At 41.9% G+C, this 19,767-nt stretch overlaps 1 long non-coding RNA gene across 2 annotated transcripts in view; it reads left to right on the top strand.

Moving 5' to 3' along the window:
- LOC115099953 overlaps nt 1-19,767 on the top strand; it is a 403,601-nt gene that overhangs the window by 170,602 nt on the left and 213,232 nt on the right. For both annotated transcript variants that reach the window (XR_003858922.1, XR_003858921.1), the window contains one exon: nt 11,947-12,104. This is a non-coding gene — a long non-coding RNA (uncharacterized LOC115099953). The remainder of the gene's footprint in view (nt 1-11,946; nt 12,105-19,767) is intronic.

The following is a 19,767-nucleotide window of genomic DNA, read 5'->3' as shown; positions in this document are numbered from 1 at the left end:
AAAATGCTTGTTAGTTTGTCAAATAAAAATAATCACATCTTACTTTTAGGAGGTAATTTTCAAAGCATTTCACGGGGTTTGTGTGCATATAATTAGCATATATGCACATAAATAGCATGTACATGTGTATATGCTATTTTATTAACTTTGAGAGTATGTGCATACTTGAGTGTGGCATGTAAATGTCAGCAAAGAAAAAAAGGGTGGTTTATGAGCATTCTGGGGCGAAGTTCAGAAATATGCGCACAAGACGCTGTTTTGTAAGCAGTATACATATATACATTTCAGAACTTGTCCATACACTTATACACCTGCTAATTGATATGCTCATTTGAAATCATGCTTGCTTTTTGTCTTTAGTTTTTGAGTTGGAGCTTCGGGAGAACTGGTGGGTGTTTAGGGTGAAGTGCTGGAGGGCCTAGGTGAACTGGGGAAGGACTGAGTGAACTGTTGGAGACATCAACAAACTGATTATTCCAAGTATGCATGCAAGAAGCAGAGTACCCATATACTTTATAAAATACCTGCCTTCACTTTTAATGCTGGGTTATTGCACATGAATTGTTATAATTATTATACATGTAAATATTTGGGCAGAATTTTATAAGATGGGTAGAGAAAGTATGCATATTCCTACATTGCAAATGTACTGAAACATACATGGTGCTTTCAGGGCTCCCACCAAACAGTTTATACAATTCTACTATAAATCTCCATATGACCACTTACAGGTACAAATGGTATACTGTAAACAGTTTTGAAAGTTGGGCTCTTTGAGAGAGTAATTTTCAATAGTGTAAGTCAACATATACACGTGTAAATCAGATACAGCAGTATTTTATAAGCATTTCTAATGATGTCTAAGATTGCTGTTTTGGCCAAAGAGATTGAATCAGTTGTGACAGCCCTAAGGATTATTTGCAAGTCAGGAGGATTAGAATAGATAGACACACATGAACCCAAATTGTGCATCCGTATTATGTCTTTGTTGGTCTCTTTGATAGATGACACTAGACTGCTGCTGAATCCTGGCCCTCCTCAGTAGAATCTATATGGGTAGAAATCCCATGTGAGTTGGGTAAGAGTATAGTGATAAAAGTATACTACCATTTACCTGGACAAAATGATCAGACAGATGATGAAATGCTAAGAGAAATCAGGGAAGCTAACCAATTTGGCAGTGCGGTAATATTGGGAGATTTCCATTACCCCAATATTGACTGGGTAAATGTGACATCAAAACATACAACAGAGTGGACACGGAAGGAGTACAGAGAATGAGATGGGATTTAAGGAAGCTGGAAGAGTGGTCGAAGATATGGCAACTGGGATTCAATGCCAAGAAATGCAGTCATGCATCTGGGGTGTGGTAACCTGAAAGAACTATGGTCCGGATATTAAAGGCCCTACACGCGTAAATCCAGAGGATACAAATGCAGATGATACAAAATAAAATGCAGATGATACAAAATGCAGCTGATATAAAATGCAGATGATACAAAATAAAAACATTAGACATGCCAAACAGCAGCTCCAGAAAAAAGAAAAGGCATGGCGCAAGAACAAATCAACAGCACTGCAAACGGTCTACCGAAACGCCCTAGCTCAATACAAAACTCTCATTAACAATACAAAAAAAGAATTCTTCTCTAAGAAAATCAATAAATTCCAACACAACCCAAGAATGCTATTCTCTATAGTTCAAAACCTCACAAACCTGCAAACAAACAGAAAACACCTTGGACTAAAATCGGAAGCAATGAATTTGCTGATATCTTTAATAAGAAAATAATAAACCTAATCAACACTAATCTCAACAATAACAACCAAAACATCAAGATGAATATAAAAGAAACCCCAAAATAGTCTAACTTTGACCCAGCCTCATCCCTGGAAATCCAAACTCTCATCAAAAAAAGGAACCCAGCCAATCACCCACTCGACTGTATCTCTATATCAACGCTAAAAACAATAGAAACCACAATAACAAAAACACTCACAGAAGGAAAATACCCCAGCTCTCTCCACTCAGCAGTAATTAAGCCTAACCTAAAAAAGAACAATCTTGACCCAAAAAACCCACTAAACTACCGCCCTATATCAATCTTACCACTCATAGCCAAGATCATGGAAAAGGTTGTTCACACTCAACTCACAGACCACTTAGAAAAAAACAATATCTTATACCCGTCCCAATATGGCTTCAGAGAAAACCACAGCACCGAACATTACTACTCTCACTGAATGACACTGTGCTCAGAGGCTTCGACAATGGGCAATAATATCTACTCATCTTGTTAGACCTATCTTCAGCCTTCGACACGGTTAACCACAACATACTCATGGACCGTCTCACTGAAATAGGACTAAATGATACAACCCTACGATGGTTCTCATCATACCTATCCAACAGAAGTTACCAAGTTTTAATCAACAACACCTTATCCAAAAAAATTAACCTACACACTGGAGTGCCCCAGGGTTCCGCACTATCCACAACACTCTTCAACATATACCTACTGCCAATATGCCACCTCCTAAACAAAATCAGCTTGACCCACTTCCTCTATGCCGACGACATACAAATACTAATCCCAATTCATAATTCACTGGAAGAAACCTACAAGAAAATAGCCACATACCTATCCACAATCAAACAACTGCTAACCTGCATGAAACTCCTAATAAACATCGAAAAAAATGAAACAATAATCATGGAATGGAAACCTAGCCCCTCACCACCACCTCCCCTCATACTTGAGAACCAAAAAGCACCAATCTCACCAGTAACACATGGACGCAACCTTGGAGTAATCATAGACAACATACTATCCCTTAAAAACCACATCACGACCAAAATTAAAGACGGATATCACAAACTATTAACCCTAAGACGCCTAAAACCATTTCTAACCCAAGTGGATTTCAGAACAGTACTGTAACTACTCATTTTCTCCAACATCAACTATTGCAACTCCCTACTACTTGGACTCCCAGCTTCCAGCATCAGACCACTCCAAATCCTGCAAAACACAGTGGCTAGAATCCACACAGACACAAAAAAAACGAGAACACATAACACCCATCCTTATATCCCTTCACTGGCTACCAATCAGATGCCAAATAGAATACAAGATCCTGACCATCACACACAAAAGAATACATAATGATCAAAGAAACTGGTCAAACACAAACCTCATTCCTCACATGCCTCAACGAAACTTACGATCAAACAACAAGGGCCTTCTGAAAATTCCCCCTGTCCAAACAGCACAACTAAGAACAACCTGAGAAAGAACATTCTCCATCGCCAGTCCCAAAATATGGAACATTCTCCCAACGGAATTAAAAATGCAACCCAACTAAAAAACATTCAAAAAAGATTTGAAAACTTGGCTGTTCCTCAAACTTACAAAGACACCCAAGATCACCCAACAACCCACCTGCAACAGAACACCCAAACAGACACAAACATGATCAGCTCCCAAAGACAACAAAACACTGTGTCATCTCCAGCTGAGAACATAATGGTTCCTATTGTTTGTTAACTGCCACCTTATCACCTCATTGCTCTGTACTGTTACCTGCTGTAATCTTACCTGACTGTACCTGTACCCATCCCTCCCTGTAAAAACACCTGTCAATGATGATCATCTTTGTACTATCCATCTAAATTATCTTTCCTTTAGAAAATTTGTAAATCGTTGTGATGGCTTAACCGAATGACGGTATATAAAACTCGATAAATAAATAAATAAATAAATAAATAAATAAATGAAATAATCACAGTAGTTAAATCACAAGCAGATTGTGATAAATTGCAGGAGGACCTTGAGAGACTGGAAAATTGAGCATCTAAATGGCTGATGAAATTTAATGTGGACAAGTGCAAGGTGTTGCATATAGGGAAAAATAACCCATGCAGCAATGTTAGGTTCCATTAGAGATGTGAATCAGAACCGGAATCAGTTCGGATTCCAGTTCAGATTCACATGTGGGTTTTTTCCCATCGGGCCCAATCGCGTTTTGTTTATCGGCTGCCCAGCCGATAAACAAAAAACCCACCCCGACTCTTTAAAAGTAACTCCTTAGCTTCCCCCACCCCCAAAACCTTTTTATAGGTACCTGGTGGTCCAGTGGGGGTCCCGGGAGCAATCTCCCATGATCTCCCGCTCCGGGCTGTCCTCCGGCTACTGGGCCGTCCTTTGCCCTTACCTTGTGACAGGGTATCCGTGCCATTGGCCGGATCCTGTCACATGGTAGGAGCACTGGATGGAAGGCACCATCTTGTGCTCCAACCATGTGACAGGGGCTGACCAATGGCACCGGTAGCCCCTGTGACATAGTAAGGGCAAGGCTATCGGCGCCATTTTGGTTCCTGGCACCCGACGGCACGAGTGCAAGAGATCGCTCCCGGACCCCCACTGGACCCCCAGAGACTTTTGGCCAGCTTGGGTGGGCCTCCTGACCCCCACAAGACTTGCCAAAAGTCCAGCGGGGCTCCGGGAGCGACCTCCTGCACTCCTGACTCATATGTCACATAGTGAGGGCAAAGGTAGCGCCAGCGCCATTTTGAATACTGGCAATATGACCCGAGTGCAGGAGGTCGCTCCCGGACCCCCGCTGGACATTTGGCAAGTCTTGTGGGGGTCAGGAGGCCCCCCAAGCTGGCCAAAAGTCCCCTGGGGGTCCAGCGGGGGTCCGGGAGCGATCTCCTGCACTCGTGCGTCAGGTGCCAGGAACCAAAATGGCGCTGATAGCCTTGCCCTTACTATGTCACAGGGGCTACCAGTGCCATTGGTCAGCCCCTGTCACATGGTAGGAGCACAAGATGGTGCCGGCCATCCAGTGCTCCTACCATGTGACAGGATCCGGCCAATGGCACGGATACCCTGTCACAAGGTAAGGGCAAAGGACGGCCCGGTAGCCGGAGGATGGCCCGGAGCGGGAGATCGCTGGAGATCGCTCCTGAGATCCCCACTGGACCACCAGGACCCTGAAAAAAGGTTTGGGGGGGGGGGGGTCGGGAGGGTGGGGGAAGCTAAAGGGTTACTTTTAAAGGGTTGGGTGGGTTTAGGGGTTATTTTTGTGTGCCGTTTTTTCCCACCCTCCACCAAAATGATAAGGGAAGCCCCACGATCAATATCTTGGGGTTTTCCTATTGTTTTCGGAGGGCCCCCGATTGCTGACGATTTTGAAAATATCGATGATATTTTCAATCGTCCGAAGCCCGATTCACATCCCTAGGTTCCATTTTAGGAATTATCACCCAGGAAAAAGATCTAGGCATCATAGTGGATAATACATTGAAATCGTCAGCACAGTGTGCTGCCGCAGTCAAAAAAGCAAACAGAATGATAGGAATTATTAGGAAGGGAATAAAATGGAAAATGTCATAATGGCTCTGTATTGCTCCATGGTGAAAAGCACCTTGAGTACTGTGTACAGTTCTGGTCACCGCATCTCAAAAAAGATACAGTTGCACTGGAGAAGGTACAGAGAAGGGCGACCAAAATGATAAAGTGGATGGAACTGCTCCCCTATGAGAAAAGGCTAAAGAGTTTAAAGCTGTTCAGCCTAGAGAAGAGATGGCTGAGGGAGGATATGATAGAGGTCTTTAAAATCATGAGAGGTCTAGAATGGATAGATATAAATCAGTTATTTACGCTTTTGGATAATAGAAGGACTAGGGGGCACTTCATGAAGTTAGCAAGTAGCATATTTAAAACTAATCAGAGAAAAATCTTTTCCACTCAATGCACAATTAAGCTCTGGAATTTGTTGCCAGAGGATGTGGTTAGTGCAGTTAGTGTAGTTGGGTTAAAAAAGATTTGGATAATTTCTTGGAGAAGAAGTCCATTAACTGCTATTAATCAAGCTGACTTAGGGAATAGTCTCTACTACTACTGGATCTTCTTAGTGTTTGGGTACTTGCCAGGTTTTTGTAGCCTGGTTTGGCCTCTGTTGGAAACAGGATGCTAGGCTTGTGGACCCAGGCAATTTCTTATGTTCTTATGTTCATATGTCAGCAGCCTTTGGCACACTTAGTCATTTGTATGTTTCTGGAGGAAATGGGCATAAGGAGAACAGTTAAGTAATAAATTATGTCCTTTTGGAACACAGAGATCAAAAGGTGGAGTTTAACAACAGTACTTCTCCGTCTTGGCTGTTACTAATTCTTTTTAATATGTACCTTCACTCACTGGACTCCATTATTAGGGGCCTGGGAATGAAGGTATACATTTATAAAGACAATATTCAGGTGTTAGCTCCATAGCAGGATTCCTGTGAAAAATCCATTGAAATCTTTATGTATGTTAATTGATTAAAATTAAAGGTAGAGAAAAATGAAATTTTATGTGCAAGTATTTTGCTACTTCCTGAGACATTTTCAAAATTGGATTTTGGAAACATGGTAATTAAGGGGGTTATTTTCTAAATCTTTATTGCATTCGTTAGGGCCTTTTCGCATGCAATATAATACTAATTAGGGGGAGGGGAGGAGTCAGGGCGGGGAGGGGAGTGGGCGGAGAGGGGTTGGAGTTGGCAGTGGCTTTGCTGCGGACGATAATGTTACTAACATTATCGTCAGCAGTAGCACGCCAAATAGCATCACCTTTCACAGTGGCGCTATTCGGTACGAAAGCCGGCAGCCGGCGCACCGCTGTGGTGCGAAGGCTGCGGGCTTTCGCAGGCCCGCCCCCCTTTACCCCCCTGCCCCCCCCCCGTTTTTGCTGGATTTACCATTCTGCGATAGAATGGTGAATCCAGGCCTAAGTTAGTTATTTCCAGAAGTGAAAAGTTGGATTCTAAGCTTTCTCTGGAAAGCCAGATACATTCTGTTACTAAAAAGGGGTTATTTTGTTTAAAATGAATAAGCATCTCAAGCCATTCTTGCAATCACAAGATCTCAGGTTGATCTTGCAAGACTTAGTGTTGTAACAGATTATTGCAGTATGAGTCATATGTGCTTACCAAAAAGGCTAATAGCTTGCTTACAAGTCTTACAAAACACAGTAGCCAGAGTTATCACTGGCAGAAGGTGTTGAGAGTGAATGTGCTCCCCCCACCCCCCACCGACACAATGTTTTCTCTTCCTTGGCTTCCCTTACTCTTAAGATCCACATTTAAAAATATTGTAATTAGCATTTTGGGCTCTGAATGGTGTGACTCCTTTTTACCTGACAGCAAAATCTGTTTGCCATATGTCTATATGGTTTTCAGTCAAGACTAGATGTTCAACTCGAAGTTCCTTTGGTTAAAATAATTTCCAAAGTGAAAACCGGAGAATGGGTGGCCCCTTACAAGATAAAATCGCCTTCCTTAATGCTCAGAAATGTGTCATCTTATAATTGCTTTCATAAACATTAAATACATTTTGTTTTGGCAGATAGAATGTTAAAGGATTACAGATAAGAGAGAATGTTCCTGTAAACGTTTACTGTATACCTTGAGTGCTGGTTGAAATTTGTGATGATTTCACAGGTCAGAATAAATTGCATATGATTATATTATATTGTTTTTATAATTATATATTAATTTTATATTTCATGTTTTAAATTTGTGGCAAGTTTTTATTGTTGGTTACATTTTATTGTAATCCACTTTGGAGTTCACTTAGACAATGGAAAGTAGACAGTAAATATGTTAAATAAATTAAACTGTGCACTAGGAGCCATACAATTTATAAAATACTGCGTATTTCTACCCTGAAAGTATGTATGTTTCAATACACACATATATTTAGAATGCAGGAAAATACATACTTTGTCTACCCATTTTAGAAAAGAAAGAGCATATATTTTACATGCATAATAACTGTAACATGTGTGTATAATAACCCAGAGTTATATACACAGGCATGTTTTTTTTTTATAAAGAATGCATGTGCTTTGCTTCTGAAAATACTTATGCACGTTCTTGCAATCAGCAGGTCACTGACACCTCCACCATTTCACCCAGACCCTGCAGCATTTCAACCTGACCCCAAACCTCTCACCCAAAAACTATAGACTAAAGACAAGTGCAATTTCATTCCCTGACTGAGGGAATCATTCACAATAGCCGCACGCGAAAAGTCACTTTTCACGTGCGATAGGGTGATCGGGGCTGAGTCGGCCCCGGAAGAGGAGGTGTCGGGGCGGCACTGGGGCCACGCTGCGGAGACATCGCTGGTGGCGAAAAGTAAGGACCCTTATCGCCGCCAGTTTCGTGCCAGTTTCGTGCCGAATAACTACACCTTTTATGGTATAGTTATTAGCTGCGAAAGCCGGCAGCCGGCAGCCAGCACACCGTAGTGGTGCGATGGCTGCTGGCTTTCACAGGCCCACCCCCGCTTCGCCCTTCCGCCCCCCGGTACCGCGCGAGAATAGTGAATCCAGGCCTAAATTAGCAGCTATTAAAGTATTAGGATTGTGCATTCGTTGCTCCATTCATTTCATTCATTTGGCAGTACGAGCGTATCTCACAAATGGCTAGTAGACATGCAAAATGGATGGTATGCGTGTACATCTAATGCTGACTACATATGCACACATAATTTGTTTTGTGCGCCTACTATCCATTTGTGAGATGCACGCATACTGCCAAAATAAATGGAACAAATGGGGCAATGAATATACATCCCTAAAAAGTATATGGACAAGTTTAGTAATGAATGCACATATACCACTTACATAATACTAACTTGTGTGCAAGTTTCCAAACCCCAGCCCAGAATGTCTCTAAATCTTCCTTTTTTTTACCTTTATGCACAAAACTGCTAGTACACATATACTTTTGTCTCTTGCAAAATACTTCTTACACACGTAACTTGCAATTTTACATGTCTAAACACTTTGGAAAATGTACCCCAAAATATGTAATTGTTTAATTTGAGAAAACTGGGGGGGGAAGCTTTCAGACGGGTGTTTTAAGCTGCCCTTTGTTCAGAATCATGTAATGTTTCATCAGATTCATCACAGTGGGAATGACTTATTACTTTCTTGATATGGATAGGCACTTTCCTGACATGACCAACATCTGGAATTAAGCAGAGTCTCACCACGGTGTCAACTCAAACTAAAAACAAGAAACCAAAAATGTCTGCCCATACTTTAGTTACCACACGACATTTAAATATGCTCATAAATTTACCCATATATGTGGAAAGAAAGAAAAGTAGAAAATATTATCTTAAACCCCTTGAGACATTTTTTTTTTTTTTTTGCTTATCAAAGAGGACTATCCCTTTCACAAGTAACACATCTCTATATGCCAGAACAATGAAGAATCATTCTCCATTAAATCTGAAATAGGGTACAATACACTGTAACAAGAGCATCCTGACCAACTTAGCCTCCCCTCATTCCTCAGCAAAATAATAATATAATGCATAATAAATGCAAAGATACATGTAAATGAGTGATAAATAAAAAGATGCGGTATTAGTAGATAACCTACAAAGATTTCTAATCTAGGAATCCAAACCCTTTCCAAATACTCTCTCCATTCTCCCCTTCTGGTAATGTAGAGAAGGGAATGTGCAATGCTAGGGATGGTCCAATGCCATGCCTCCTTCTGGATCCCATGCCCAACATAAGTAAACAAGATCATGGCCTTCTCAGGGAATCTGTCTACATCAGAGCATCATTGGCCAGCCTACATAACTCTGCACAGCACATGGATACCCTGTCACTCCTGACAGTGTCCAGCTAGGCAGCAAGACAACTTGTTCACTTACTGGTTGATCTTGGTTTAGCTACATCTCCACAGAGACAACTGAGCTACACAGGTGGTTAAGAATGATCACTGACCTGAGGATGAGGATTTCAGGTAGCCAGGATGTGAGGAAAGTGATGTTCCTAGTGGTGTTAGCAAATTGCCAGCCTAAAGCCTCACCAACGTCATTGCCCCCAAGGTGTATGACCATCATGTCAGGAGAGGCCAATTTGGCCAGCAACGTACATAAAAAGAGAATGTTCTGGGCCTAATGTATATTTCTCCCATTGATCCATCACACCAACATGCCCTCGGATGCTATACCCAGAAGCATGCTGAATATGAAGTACCTTGTCTGCTTCTTGGCCCAAATGAATAATGAGTGTTCTATAATTCACATATCTGTCAATTCTGGTATTTGACCTGCTGTAGCAAAACGGGGAGAAGAGAGGGGGGCTAACCAGACACACTGTTGGGAGTGTCATCCACCTGTCTGATATGGAGGAATACACTGATGAGCATCACCTACCAATATGCCTAGCCCTTACCCCTCTTCTGGAGTTATTCCTCAGCAATCAAACTCCAGAATCCATTATCTAGACAACCTACACCCATCTTGAGCAAAACAGAAAGCACATACCCTATAAATAGCCTTCCCAGCACACCATCAGCTATCTTCCCCCAGTGGCTAAGGGCCTACAGCCCATAGCCCAATCCTACCTCTTTGGAAGAAGACCCTGATCCCTTCTGTCATGCCCTTAGTATCTCCACACTCATATGCCAAAAAATTGATGTGCTCAATCACTAACTCATTCACATTTGTGGCCACAACATTGCAAATGATATGACCATGCTCCTTATTGAAAAGTGACAGATTGGGACAACCAGGACAAAATGCTGCTGAAGGTAGATATCATGCCACCTAGCACAAGTGAGCAGAAGGCCCAAAGCCAAGTCAAGAAATTATGGGGGCAGCAAGTAACGCAGGAGATGAAAGATTATAGATTAGACTGATCTCTTTCTTTATCCTCCACTGCCCTACCCTAAAAATACACGCACACCTCTGTATGTCCCACAGCTAGGCCATGGCAACATGGCCTGTCCTGGCAAGGGACTAGGAGTAAGAGCACACTCACAGCTCACTGGGAATTAAACAGCAAGCCAAGATGATGTAAACTCAGAAGCCAGATAACCATGTGCACACTTCCAGGCATCAGCAGGCTTATGCACCACATCACCAATATGCATGAAATGCCAAGACAGAGCAACCTGTCTGGAGGTGCAAACCCAGAAACAACTCAAACAATTGGCCACTTCCAGACACCTGGCAGGAAATATTGTATCATCAAGTCCAGTGACCTCCATACCTCCAATTGCCTGTGGAGTGTGGAAGTCCACTTGGATGTATGGACATCATATCACAAGCAGCATCGTGCACTCCAGAAGAGTACCATATATATAGTTCTACTCAGCAAAATAAAAGGAAAGGAAAGGAAGGGTGACAGAACAGTATATAGCAATCCAGGAATATACACATGCAAATGAAAATCGGTTAGGATGGACATGGGATGTCATCATTGGCACCCCTTCTGTCCAATAATGACCTGATGATCCAGCTGTGTAAACTGATGTATATTTTGCAGGAGCACAATCAGTTGCAGTGTTTTTAGAACTTCCTTTTTTCCCCTACTGGGAAAATGTGGAATATGGAGGTTGACAGTGGACCTGACCTAGTATCTTTTCTTTTCTTTTTTTTGCAGAAAATTACTACTAATTAGTTCATCTCTGTTGCCCTTTTGGTCAATTACTTTTCTATATAAACATAACCATCATGATTTCCCATAGCTTCACTCACCATAAATATTGCAGAAGCAACACCACAAGTACTTTCAGGCATTTATTTAAATTATTTGTTATATTGTAGTCCCCCTTTTGTTTTTGTTATATTTTTATTTTAATTTCCATTTATGTTTATATTGTATCTACACTTGATTAAGCATGATTTACAAGCGGTATATAAAATCTTAATAAATAATAATAACAATAACTTTTCCGTCCAAGGCACCACCAATATACAGAACAGGTCCACTACAGCTACCCTTACCTACACCAGTAAATGGCATCTTTCTATTATTTTTATTAGACATAATATTTTATATAAGCACAATGGTTTGAGGCTTACTGGTGTGTCATAACATATAGATGTGACAGTATACCAAATTTCTCTTTTCTTTTTATGTTTTTCAGGCACAGGTAAAGTCAACACCTGTGCAGAGGCTCCATCTCTCTCACCTGCCCAGGGAGGATCAGCTGCAGGATGAAAAGGTGCTTGCATGGCTGCCGTAGTAACCAGGGAATATTGTGCCCAGACTGGATGAATGCATTCTATCCTTTTCTCCCTTCCTGTAAGTACTTCTCTTTTATCCTTTCACGAATACATGCATGGCTATTTGAGCAGGTGGATGTCACTCTGTATTTTTCTTTCCTTGCATCCCTATTCCTGACAGTTGTCCAGGGCTTGCAATATACGGAAACTCAGGGGCAGATTTTAAAAGCCCTACATGCGTAAATACAGCTGGATTTACGTGCACAGGGGGCTTACGCGCCCCGAGCCTATTTTGCATAGGCCCGGTGACGCGCACAAGCTCCGGGACGCACGTATGTCCCGGGGCTTGAAAAAAGGGGTAGGGTGTGGGCGGCCCGGGGTGGAGTGAGGGCGTGGCCAGAGGCCTTCGTAGGGCCGCTAGGCCAGGGGATTGCACACTAGCACTCGGCCGGTACGCACAACGTATGCCTGCCCAGAGGCAGGCGCAAGTTCTAAAATAAAGGTCAGGGGTTTTTTAGGTAGGGCTGGTGGACGGGTTAGGAAGGGGAAGGGAGGGGAAGGTGGGAGGGGGAACGGAGGGAACAGGGAAAGCCATTGGGGCTCCCCTAGGGCTCGGCGCACGCAAGGTGCATAAGTATGCACCCCCTTGTGCGCATCGACCCCGGATTTTATAACATTTGCGCAGTTGCACCCGCATGTTATAAAATCGGGCGTAGGAATTAAAATCGGCCCCTCATTGAATTTCTCAGATGCAGTAAAAACCAGGGTGTTCACCCTGATATTCATTTTTCTTTCAAGCTTTATCTTAAGGACTTTTCACAAGGGAGCTGTTAGAAACTAAAAAGCCTATTTACTAAAGGTTTTTTTTTCCCCATTCTCTGTCTGTGGGGAAAAATGCATAGTAAATAGAGTCCCGAGGTTGGCATGACCCCTGAAATATGCCTTGTCAAAAGATTTTTGGACAATCATTCAAGCGTTTGTACTGATAACAATGGATTATTGTAACTCTCTTTATATAGGGCTCCCTATGGTTCAGATTAAGGCTCTTCAGAGCTTGCAGAATGCCACTGCACGTCTGATTTTGGGTCACCCACACAGCGACCAGGCAGTCCCCCACCCCCACCCCGGGTCCAATAATTGCATTGGCTTTCTGTAGCACAAAGGATGCAGTTTAAAATTTTGTGCATGAATTTCAAGGCCTGAAAGGGCAAGGAGCCTCTTACCTTGCCCATTCTTTATCCTTGCATTATCCCCCAAGGCTTTTACATTCTGCTGGGAAATAGCCATTGTCAGTCCAGTCCTTTTAAAGGGAGGCACACTTGCAAGAAACTCGTCAGCAAGCTTTTTCAATAGTAGGCCCCATTCTGTGCAACGCCGTGTCAGCTGATCTTCAGTTGATGACTGATTATAGGTTCTTTCGCAAAATGTCTGAAATCTGTGCTGGGTTTTTTTGGTTTTTTTAAGATGCGTAGATGAACTATTATTACTGCCTTGATGAGACTGAATAGGTCACTGTGCAGTGATTTAATGTCTGGATGGCATGTATATTGTTATTAATTTGTATGTCACATTATGTTGTTTTATTTGCATATTATTTATTATGTAATCTGCCTAGCATGGATGATCTGTTATAGCCAAAAAATGCATTCTTTTAAATATATAAATCCACTACAGAATGACATTCTCATGACCAGGAAAGAGGAAGAGCACATGAAACGTGGGGGTAACCTGCATGGAGCAGCCGTTACTACCTTGGGAAGCTTGCTGGGCAGACTAGATGGACCATTTTGGTCTTTTTCTGCCATCATTTCTATGTTACTATATATATGTTAAGTCTCCCTACAGCACATGAAATATTGACCTGCAGTACTCCAGAGCACACTTACCTTTCCCCCTTCAGAGTCAAAAGAATAACAAACTGTTATTCATTCTTTTGCGAGGTTTTCCTGTTTAGGTGCCTATATTTTCAGCTGACATTTTCCTAAACGTAGGTGGCCAAAATTTTCTCTTCACTTATGGATGACACTGCTGGGAGTGATACACTTGTATCACTCCCAGCAGTGATACAACAATTGCAGTGGCTGCAACAATTTAGGGGTACCAGCATGGAGGAGGGGACACTCTTATACCGATAGGGTGCCAGCCTGCCTTCTTTGATTTTTCAGTCCACCATGTCTTAACAAGATTTCAGGGGGCTTGGAGAAGTAGGATGCATGGTCCCATCAGCCCTAATTTATACACCTTTTCGGGGGTCTTGGCCAGGTCACCAACTTGGACTTGCTACCATATATATATATATATTTTTTAATTTGTTAGCACTCGTCTGACTATATACTATGAATAGAGCCACATAAATTTAATGTTATCCAGGCACACATTACCAGATAACTTTACACCTGCTCATGGCCACATCTAGAGTTAGCCAAATATTGGAAATAGATGGATAAGTTATTCAGCTAACTTATCCCTGCCTTGGAATGCCCACGTATCTTCCTAAATTGTATCCAGATAATTGCTTAACCAGATAAGTGGCAGCACAATTCAAACATTGGCATTTTTCTGTTTAAATTTTATCTGGATACCTTTGAATGTCAACCAGCTAATATATTGTTTTAAAGGAACAGGAGATGAGAATACCTTTCTGTTTTATATAATCGATACTTGTAGTGTTTAGGCAAGTCAAGGACTACTAAAGACATCGGTAAAACAATTATTAAAATGTGACATGTTCCTTGGAAAGAGTATTTTCAGCATGGTATTGTGAACCCTTTTTAAGAGTTCATTATCCCAGGCCTCTCTGCAGGAGAAATGTGCTCTTCTTCAATGAGAATGGCTGTAAGCAGCAAAGACTTGTTATTGTCCTTGTCTCAGCCTCTACAGTAAAACACAGGAAATAAAAGTATATCCACCTCATCAACTGCTCTATGGTTTCAGCTTAAGTTAAATAATTAGGTTACTTTATACTGTCTGATTTGGAATTTGAGTCCTAATAGGACAATTGATATTTTAAGTCGTCCTGAAAAACGGAGGTAGGAGTTTTGCTAAATGGAAAATTAAATCCGTTTGGCCACCAGTTTAATTAAGTTGCATATCCAGCAGTTAGACATACATATCTCATTTTCCCTGGAGTGGTGCTCGGAATCTATGCATACAGCTGTCCTTCAGCATGTAAGGAAGCTTCCATGTGCTTGGTGTACAATACTTAAATATAATCCTCCATGCTGTTTCCTCAGATGAGAAAATCTACTGTTCACTAAAGTGTCATAAAAAGTATTTGCTAAGATTTGGTAAAGAATTCTTTGTGAGCAATGTTAATATTGCATTTCCTGTGGATGAGGGGAAGAAAAAATAAAATGTCTTTTTCTATTTGTCATTCCTCAAACAAATACTTTTTTCAGACTAGTGTTTTGCTTTAAAAGATAAGAGGTTTCTATTAGGTTAAGCTGTAGATAATATATGCTTCCCAAGGATAAGGCTGATAAATTATCTGCAGTCCCTAAGGTGGGCACAGTTGTAGCTTCTTTTTCAAAGAAAAATTCTTTCCTATCAGATTGCCACTATTCAGGAAGTCTCAGCAGAAAAACAAACTTCTTAAAATGTGTCTTGAACACCAATTTCCCAAAGAATACCAATTCATGGTAGGCATTTACATAGTTTGAACAGATGTAAAGCAGTGAAATGGCTGGCAGAATTTGACTCAGTTCTATAATCCTATATTTGTAGAATATTGTATTCTATTATTTTTTGCCTAAATTTTTTATAGACTTTGTCAATAAAATTTATTTGAAAGGAAGCTTTTATTAAAAAGAAGAAAATGTTCTTATATCCCTTTTTTTGCTGAGAGTACATTTAAAATAATTATTAGGGGTGTGCAGGTCAAAAATGATCATTTCATGTCGTGTTGTGTTTGGGGGTTCAATTTTCATTGTTCTTAATGCTTTTTCTTGGCTTATTTTGGTGATTTTTTTACATTTCAAAAAGAGTACAAACTAAAAATGGCAGAATAAAAACACAAAATTTTCTGGTTTTTCCTATCATTTTGTGTTTCAAACACATCCACATTCCTAATAATTATATTTGCCAACGCAAGGCATTCCATCCTAGGACTGCCTTGCAAGTCTTCTAGTGGAACAACATGAAACCCATACAAAGATGTGCTATAGAAAAGGTCTCAAAACCATAAATTTCTCTTCTTCTGGTGCAGTTTCCAAAGCTCATTTAAGACAATATGTTTGCTCACTTCTTCTCTTGGTTCAGGAAAGCCATCATAATAATCAAAGAATCCAGTTTTCTACAGGATCAATATGACTACTAGATCTCTGTTCAATAAGTGCTCTATAACTCAATCCCTGAGTGGAATTACTGTGCACACGATTCTCTCTTATCTGTGGAGTTTCAAAGCCATTTAGCTGGGTAAATAGCAATTTAACCAGGTAAATTGGCCTGACTGAAAATTGCCCTCCCCTAATTTGCTGAAATTTTGCATGGGCTGCCATAGCATGTGTACTTTTACGTGGTTTAAAAAGAGGTGGGTTCCTGTGGGCATCTTTATGCTGGGGGAAGTAAACAGGGTGCATACTTTCAATTTTCTAATATACACATGCTATTTTGCCCCCACTTGGCCATCTGCACAAAGAGCAGATGCATACATGCATGGGCAATTTTACTGCATGTACTTGTGGCTGCTCATTTTCAAATAGAAACTATGTGGATGCTTTTCCTTTGAAAATTGCGCTGTGTGTAAGCTAAAAGTGCCTACATATATTGTTATCGATGCAGGCTATTCAAAATGGTCCCCTTAGTACTTTTCTTGTAGGCAACATTAAAGTATCAATATTAAAGTATCAGTTTAAGATAAACTGCCTTCTGCTCATGCTCATGCTTTAATCACATATGCAGTAAAAGCTATAAAGTACTGTGCATTCAAATTTCAATTATTTCTCATTTTCACAGTGTTACATGAGAACTGGCTGTTCAATTCTCATAACACAGAGAAATGCATTTTGTTTGAAAATGATGCTACAAGTACATAACATGAGCCAAATATGTTCATGTTATGTACTGCTCATGTTGGGGTAGATTTTCAGATATGGACGCCCGATTTTATAACATGTGTGCGCAGGTGCACGCATGTTATAAAATTGGGAGTTGGCGCACACAAAGATGCATACTTGTGCATCCTGCGTGTACCGACGCCTGCGGCCTTCCTCAGTTCCCTCTCAGTCCGCTCCAATTTTGGAGCGGACTGAGAGGGAACTTCCCAACCCCCTACACTAACTCCCATCCCCTTCCCCTAACCTAGCCACCCCTAGCCCTAACCTAGCCTCCCCCCCCCCCCCCCCCAAATCTTTATTTTACCTTTTGCGCCTGCCTTTCACACGTCCCGGGGATTTACATGCGAGACTGGGCCTTTGAAAATTGGTCCGGCGTGCGTAAGGCTGGGCCATTTACGCACATGCCACTTTGAAAATCTACCCCATTATGTACAAAGGGGTAGATTTTAAAAAAGAGTGCGATCGCGTACTTTTGTTCGTGCAGCAGGCGCAAACAAAAGTACGCTGGATTTTATAAGATACGCACAGAGCCATGCGTGTCTTATAAAATCCTGGATCGGCGCGCGCAAGACTGCCGATTTTGGGCAGCCTGCGCGCGCCGAGCCGCACAGCCTGCCTGCGCCGAGCCGCACAGCCTGCCTCCGTTCCCTTCGAGGCCGTTCCGAAATCGAAGCGGCCTCGGAGGGAACTTTCTTTCGCCCTCCCCTCACCTTCCCCTACCTTCCCCTACCTAACCCACCCCCCCGGCCCTATCTAACCCCCCCTTTACCTTTGTCCCTCGATTTACACCTGCTAGAAGCAGACGTAAATCTATGCGTGCCAGCGGACTGCTGGCGCGCCGTCATCCGACCCGGGGGCTGGTCCGGAGGCCTTGACCATGCCCCCGGGCTGGCGCCATGCCCCCGGTCCCGCCCCCGAAACGCCACGCCCCACCCCCGAAACACCGCGTCATTCGGCCCCGCCCCGACACGCCCCCTTAAAAAACCCCCGGGACTTACGCACGTCCCGGGGCTCTGCGCACGCCGGTGGCCTATGCAAAATAGGCCCTGCTCGCGTAAATCCGGGCGGATTTACGCGAGCAGGGCATTTAAAATCCGCCCGAAAGTTAACTGGCTAACTTTGGAGGTATATTCAGTAGTGCAGCCACACTATTGAATATAATTGGCTATCTTAAAGTTAGCCAGCTAACTCTATCCAGCTAACTTTAGGACTGCTCCTTGGCCTGACCAAACTTACAGGGTCATTCTTCAAATCATGTTAGGGCCTTATCGGAGGCGTAAGAGCCCTGAAGCCCACAGTAACATCATAACACATGTGTTATTTATCGCAGCTCAAGATGTGTATGCAAATTTTTAAAATTTAGTCAAAAGGGAGGAGTTTATGAAAATGAGGGGCATTTAACATTGTGGGCAATAGCATAATGCTTATTATTGCTGGAAATAATACACCTTTTTTCCGGGGGGGGGGGGAGGGGAATGAGGAAGAGAAACAGAGAGGGAGCATCTGGGGTGGTACCCATACAAGTCAACTTTTTATACCACAGTAGGAGGATCAACTAATATCTTGAGGTGAGGTTTTGGTGGTGGTTTAGGGTTTGGGGGCAGTTTTACATACACAGTCAGATATACAAACAGCACAGTATACATCAATGAAGATTTGATGTGATTAGGAGTGAGGAGAGGGACACAAAGATGAGATTTGCATAATGTACTCTTGGCCTAGCTTGATGCACTCTCAACCTAGCTGTTATCAAACTAGGGTGAGAGTACATCTTTGTGTACCTTTCCCCACTCCAAATCACATCAAATCTTTACTGATGTGTACTATGATGTTCGTACATCTGACTGTGCATGAAAACTGCCCCCAAACCCTAGACCACCACCAAAACCTCACCTCGAGTTACTAGCTGACCCTCCTACAGTGGTATAAATAGTTGACTAATGTAAGAACTTTGTAAAGAGTCTCCCTCCCTCCCAAGTTTAACACATGTTGTAATAAAATACCTATGTGAAGTACTAACATATCTGTGCTATCTCAAAAATTATCTTAACCATGCCCCTTTTTTATGGTGGGCACTATTCATGGGAAATTTACAGAAAAATGATGAATCTAGGTCTAATTTATCCAGCTAACTTTGAATACCAGAGTTAGCCAGCTAACTGAACTCCTTCCAGTTACACCCCAGGAGTGCCCCTAGTTTATCCGGATAAATTCTAGCTGGCTAACTTACTGGCAAGCTAGAATTTAACTGGATAAGTGTCCAAATGTTCATGTAGCTGGATAACTTCTGAGTTATCCTGCTAAATGTTCTTGAATATGACCTCTTTGGGTGAGTTAACTTAAATCAGGAAAACAGTCTATAAATTGTATTAAATAAATACAATAAAATAAAAATAAATGGGGGAAATGTTTAGTGCACGTTGCCCATAAGTTCAGTTTGTCCCCACTGAAATGGCAGTATGGTGGCCAAGTAGGGCTCTAACGTGAATCAGCACAGAAACAGCCTCATTTTCCCAGATCCATAATGGTGGGAATGACTAAACTGAAGGTGCTTGCAACCTTTAGCCACTAACATCTTCTTGGAGGGGGCTGAGGAGGAGGCACAAAAGCAGATTCTTAACCACTTTAAAAAATGCTTGTGCTGCTTTGATTGCTAGGAGTCTACCTAATAAATTGTTCATTTACTTG

Source organism: Rhinatrema bivittatum, chromosome 10 (assembly GCF_901001135.1).
Source record: "Rhinatrema bivittatum chromosome 10, aRhiBiv1.1, whole genome shotgun sequence".
Lineage (NCBI taxonomy): Eukaryota > Metazoa > Chordata > Amphibia > Gymnophiona > Rhinatrematidae > Rhinatrema > Rhinatrema bivittatum.
Note: the sequence above shows the minus strand (reverse complement) of the source record. Positions and strands in the feature narration are given on the sequence as shown.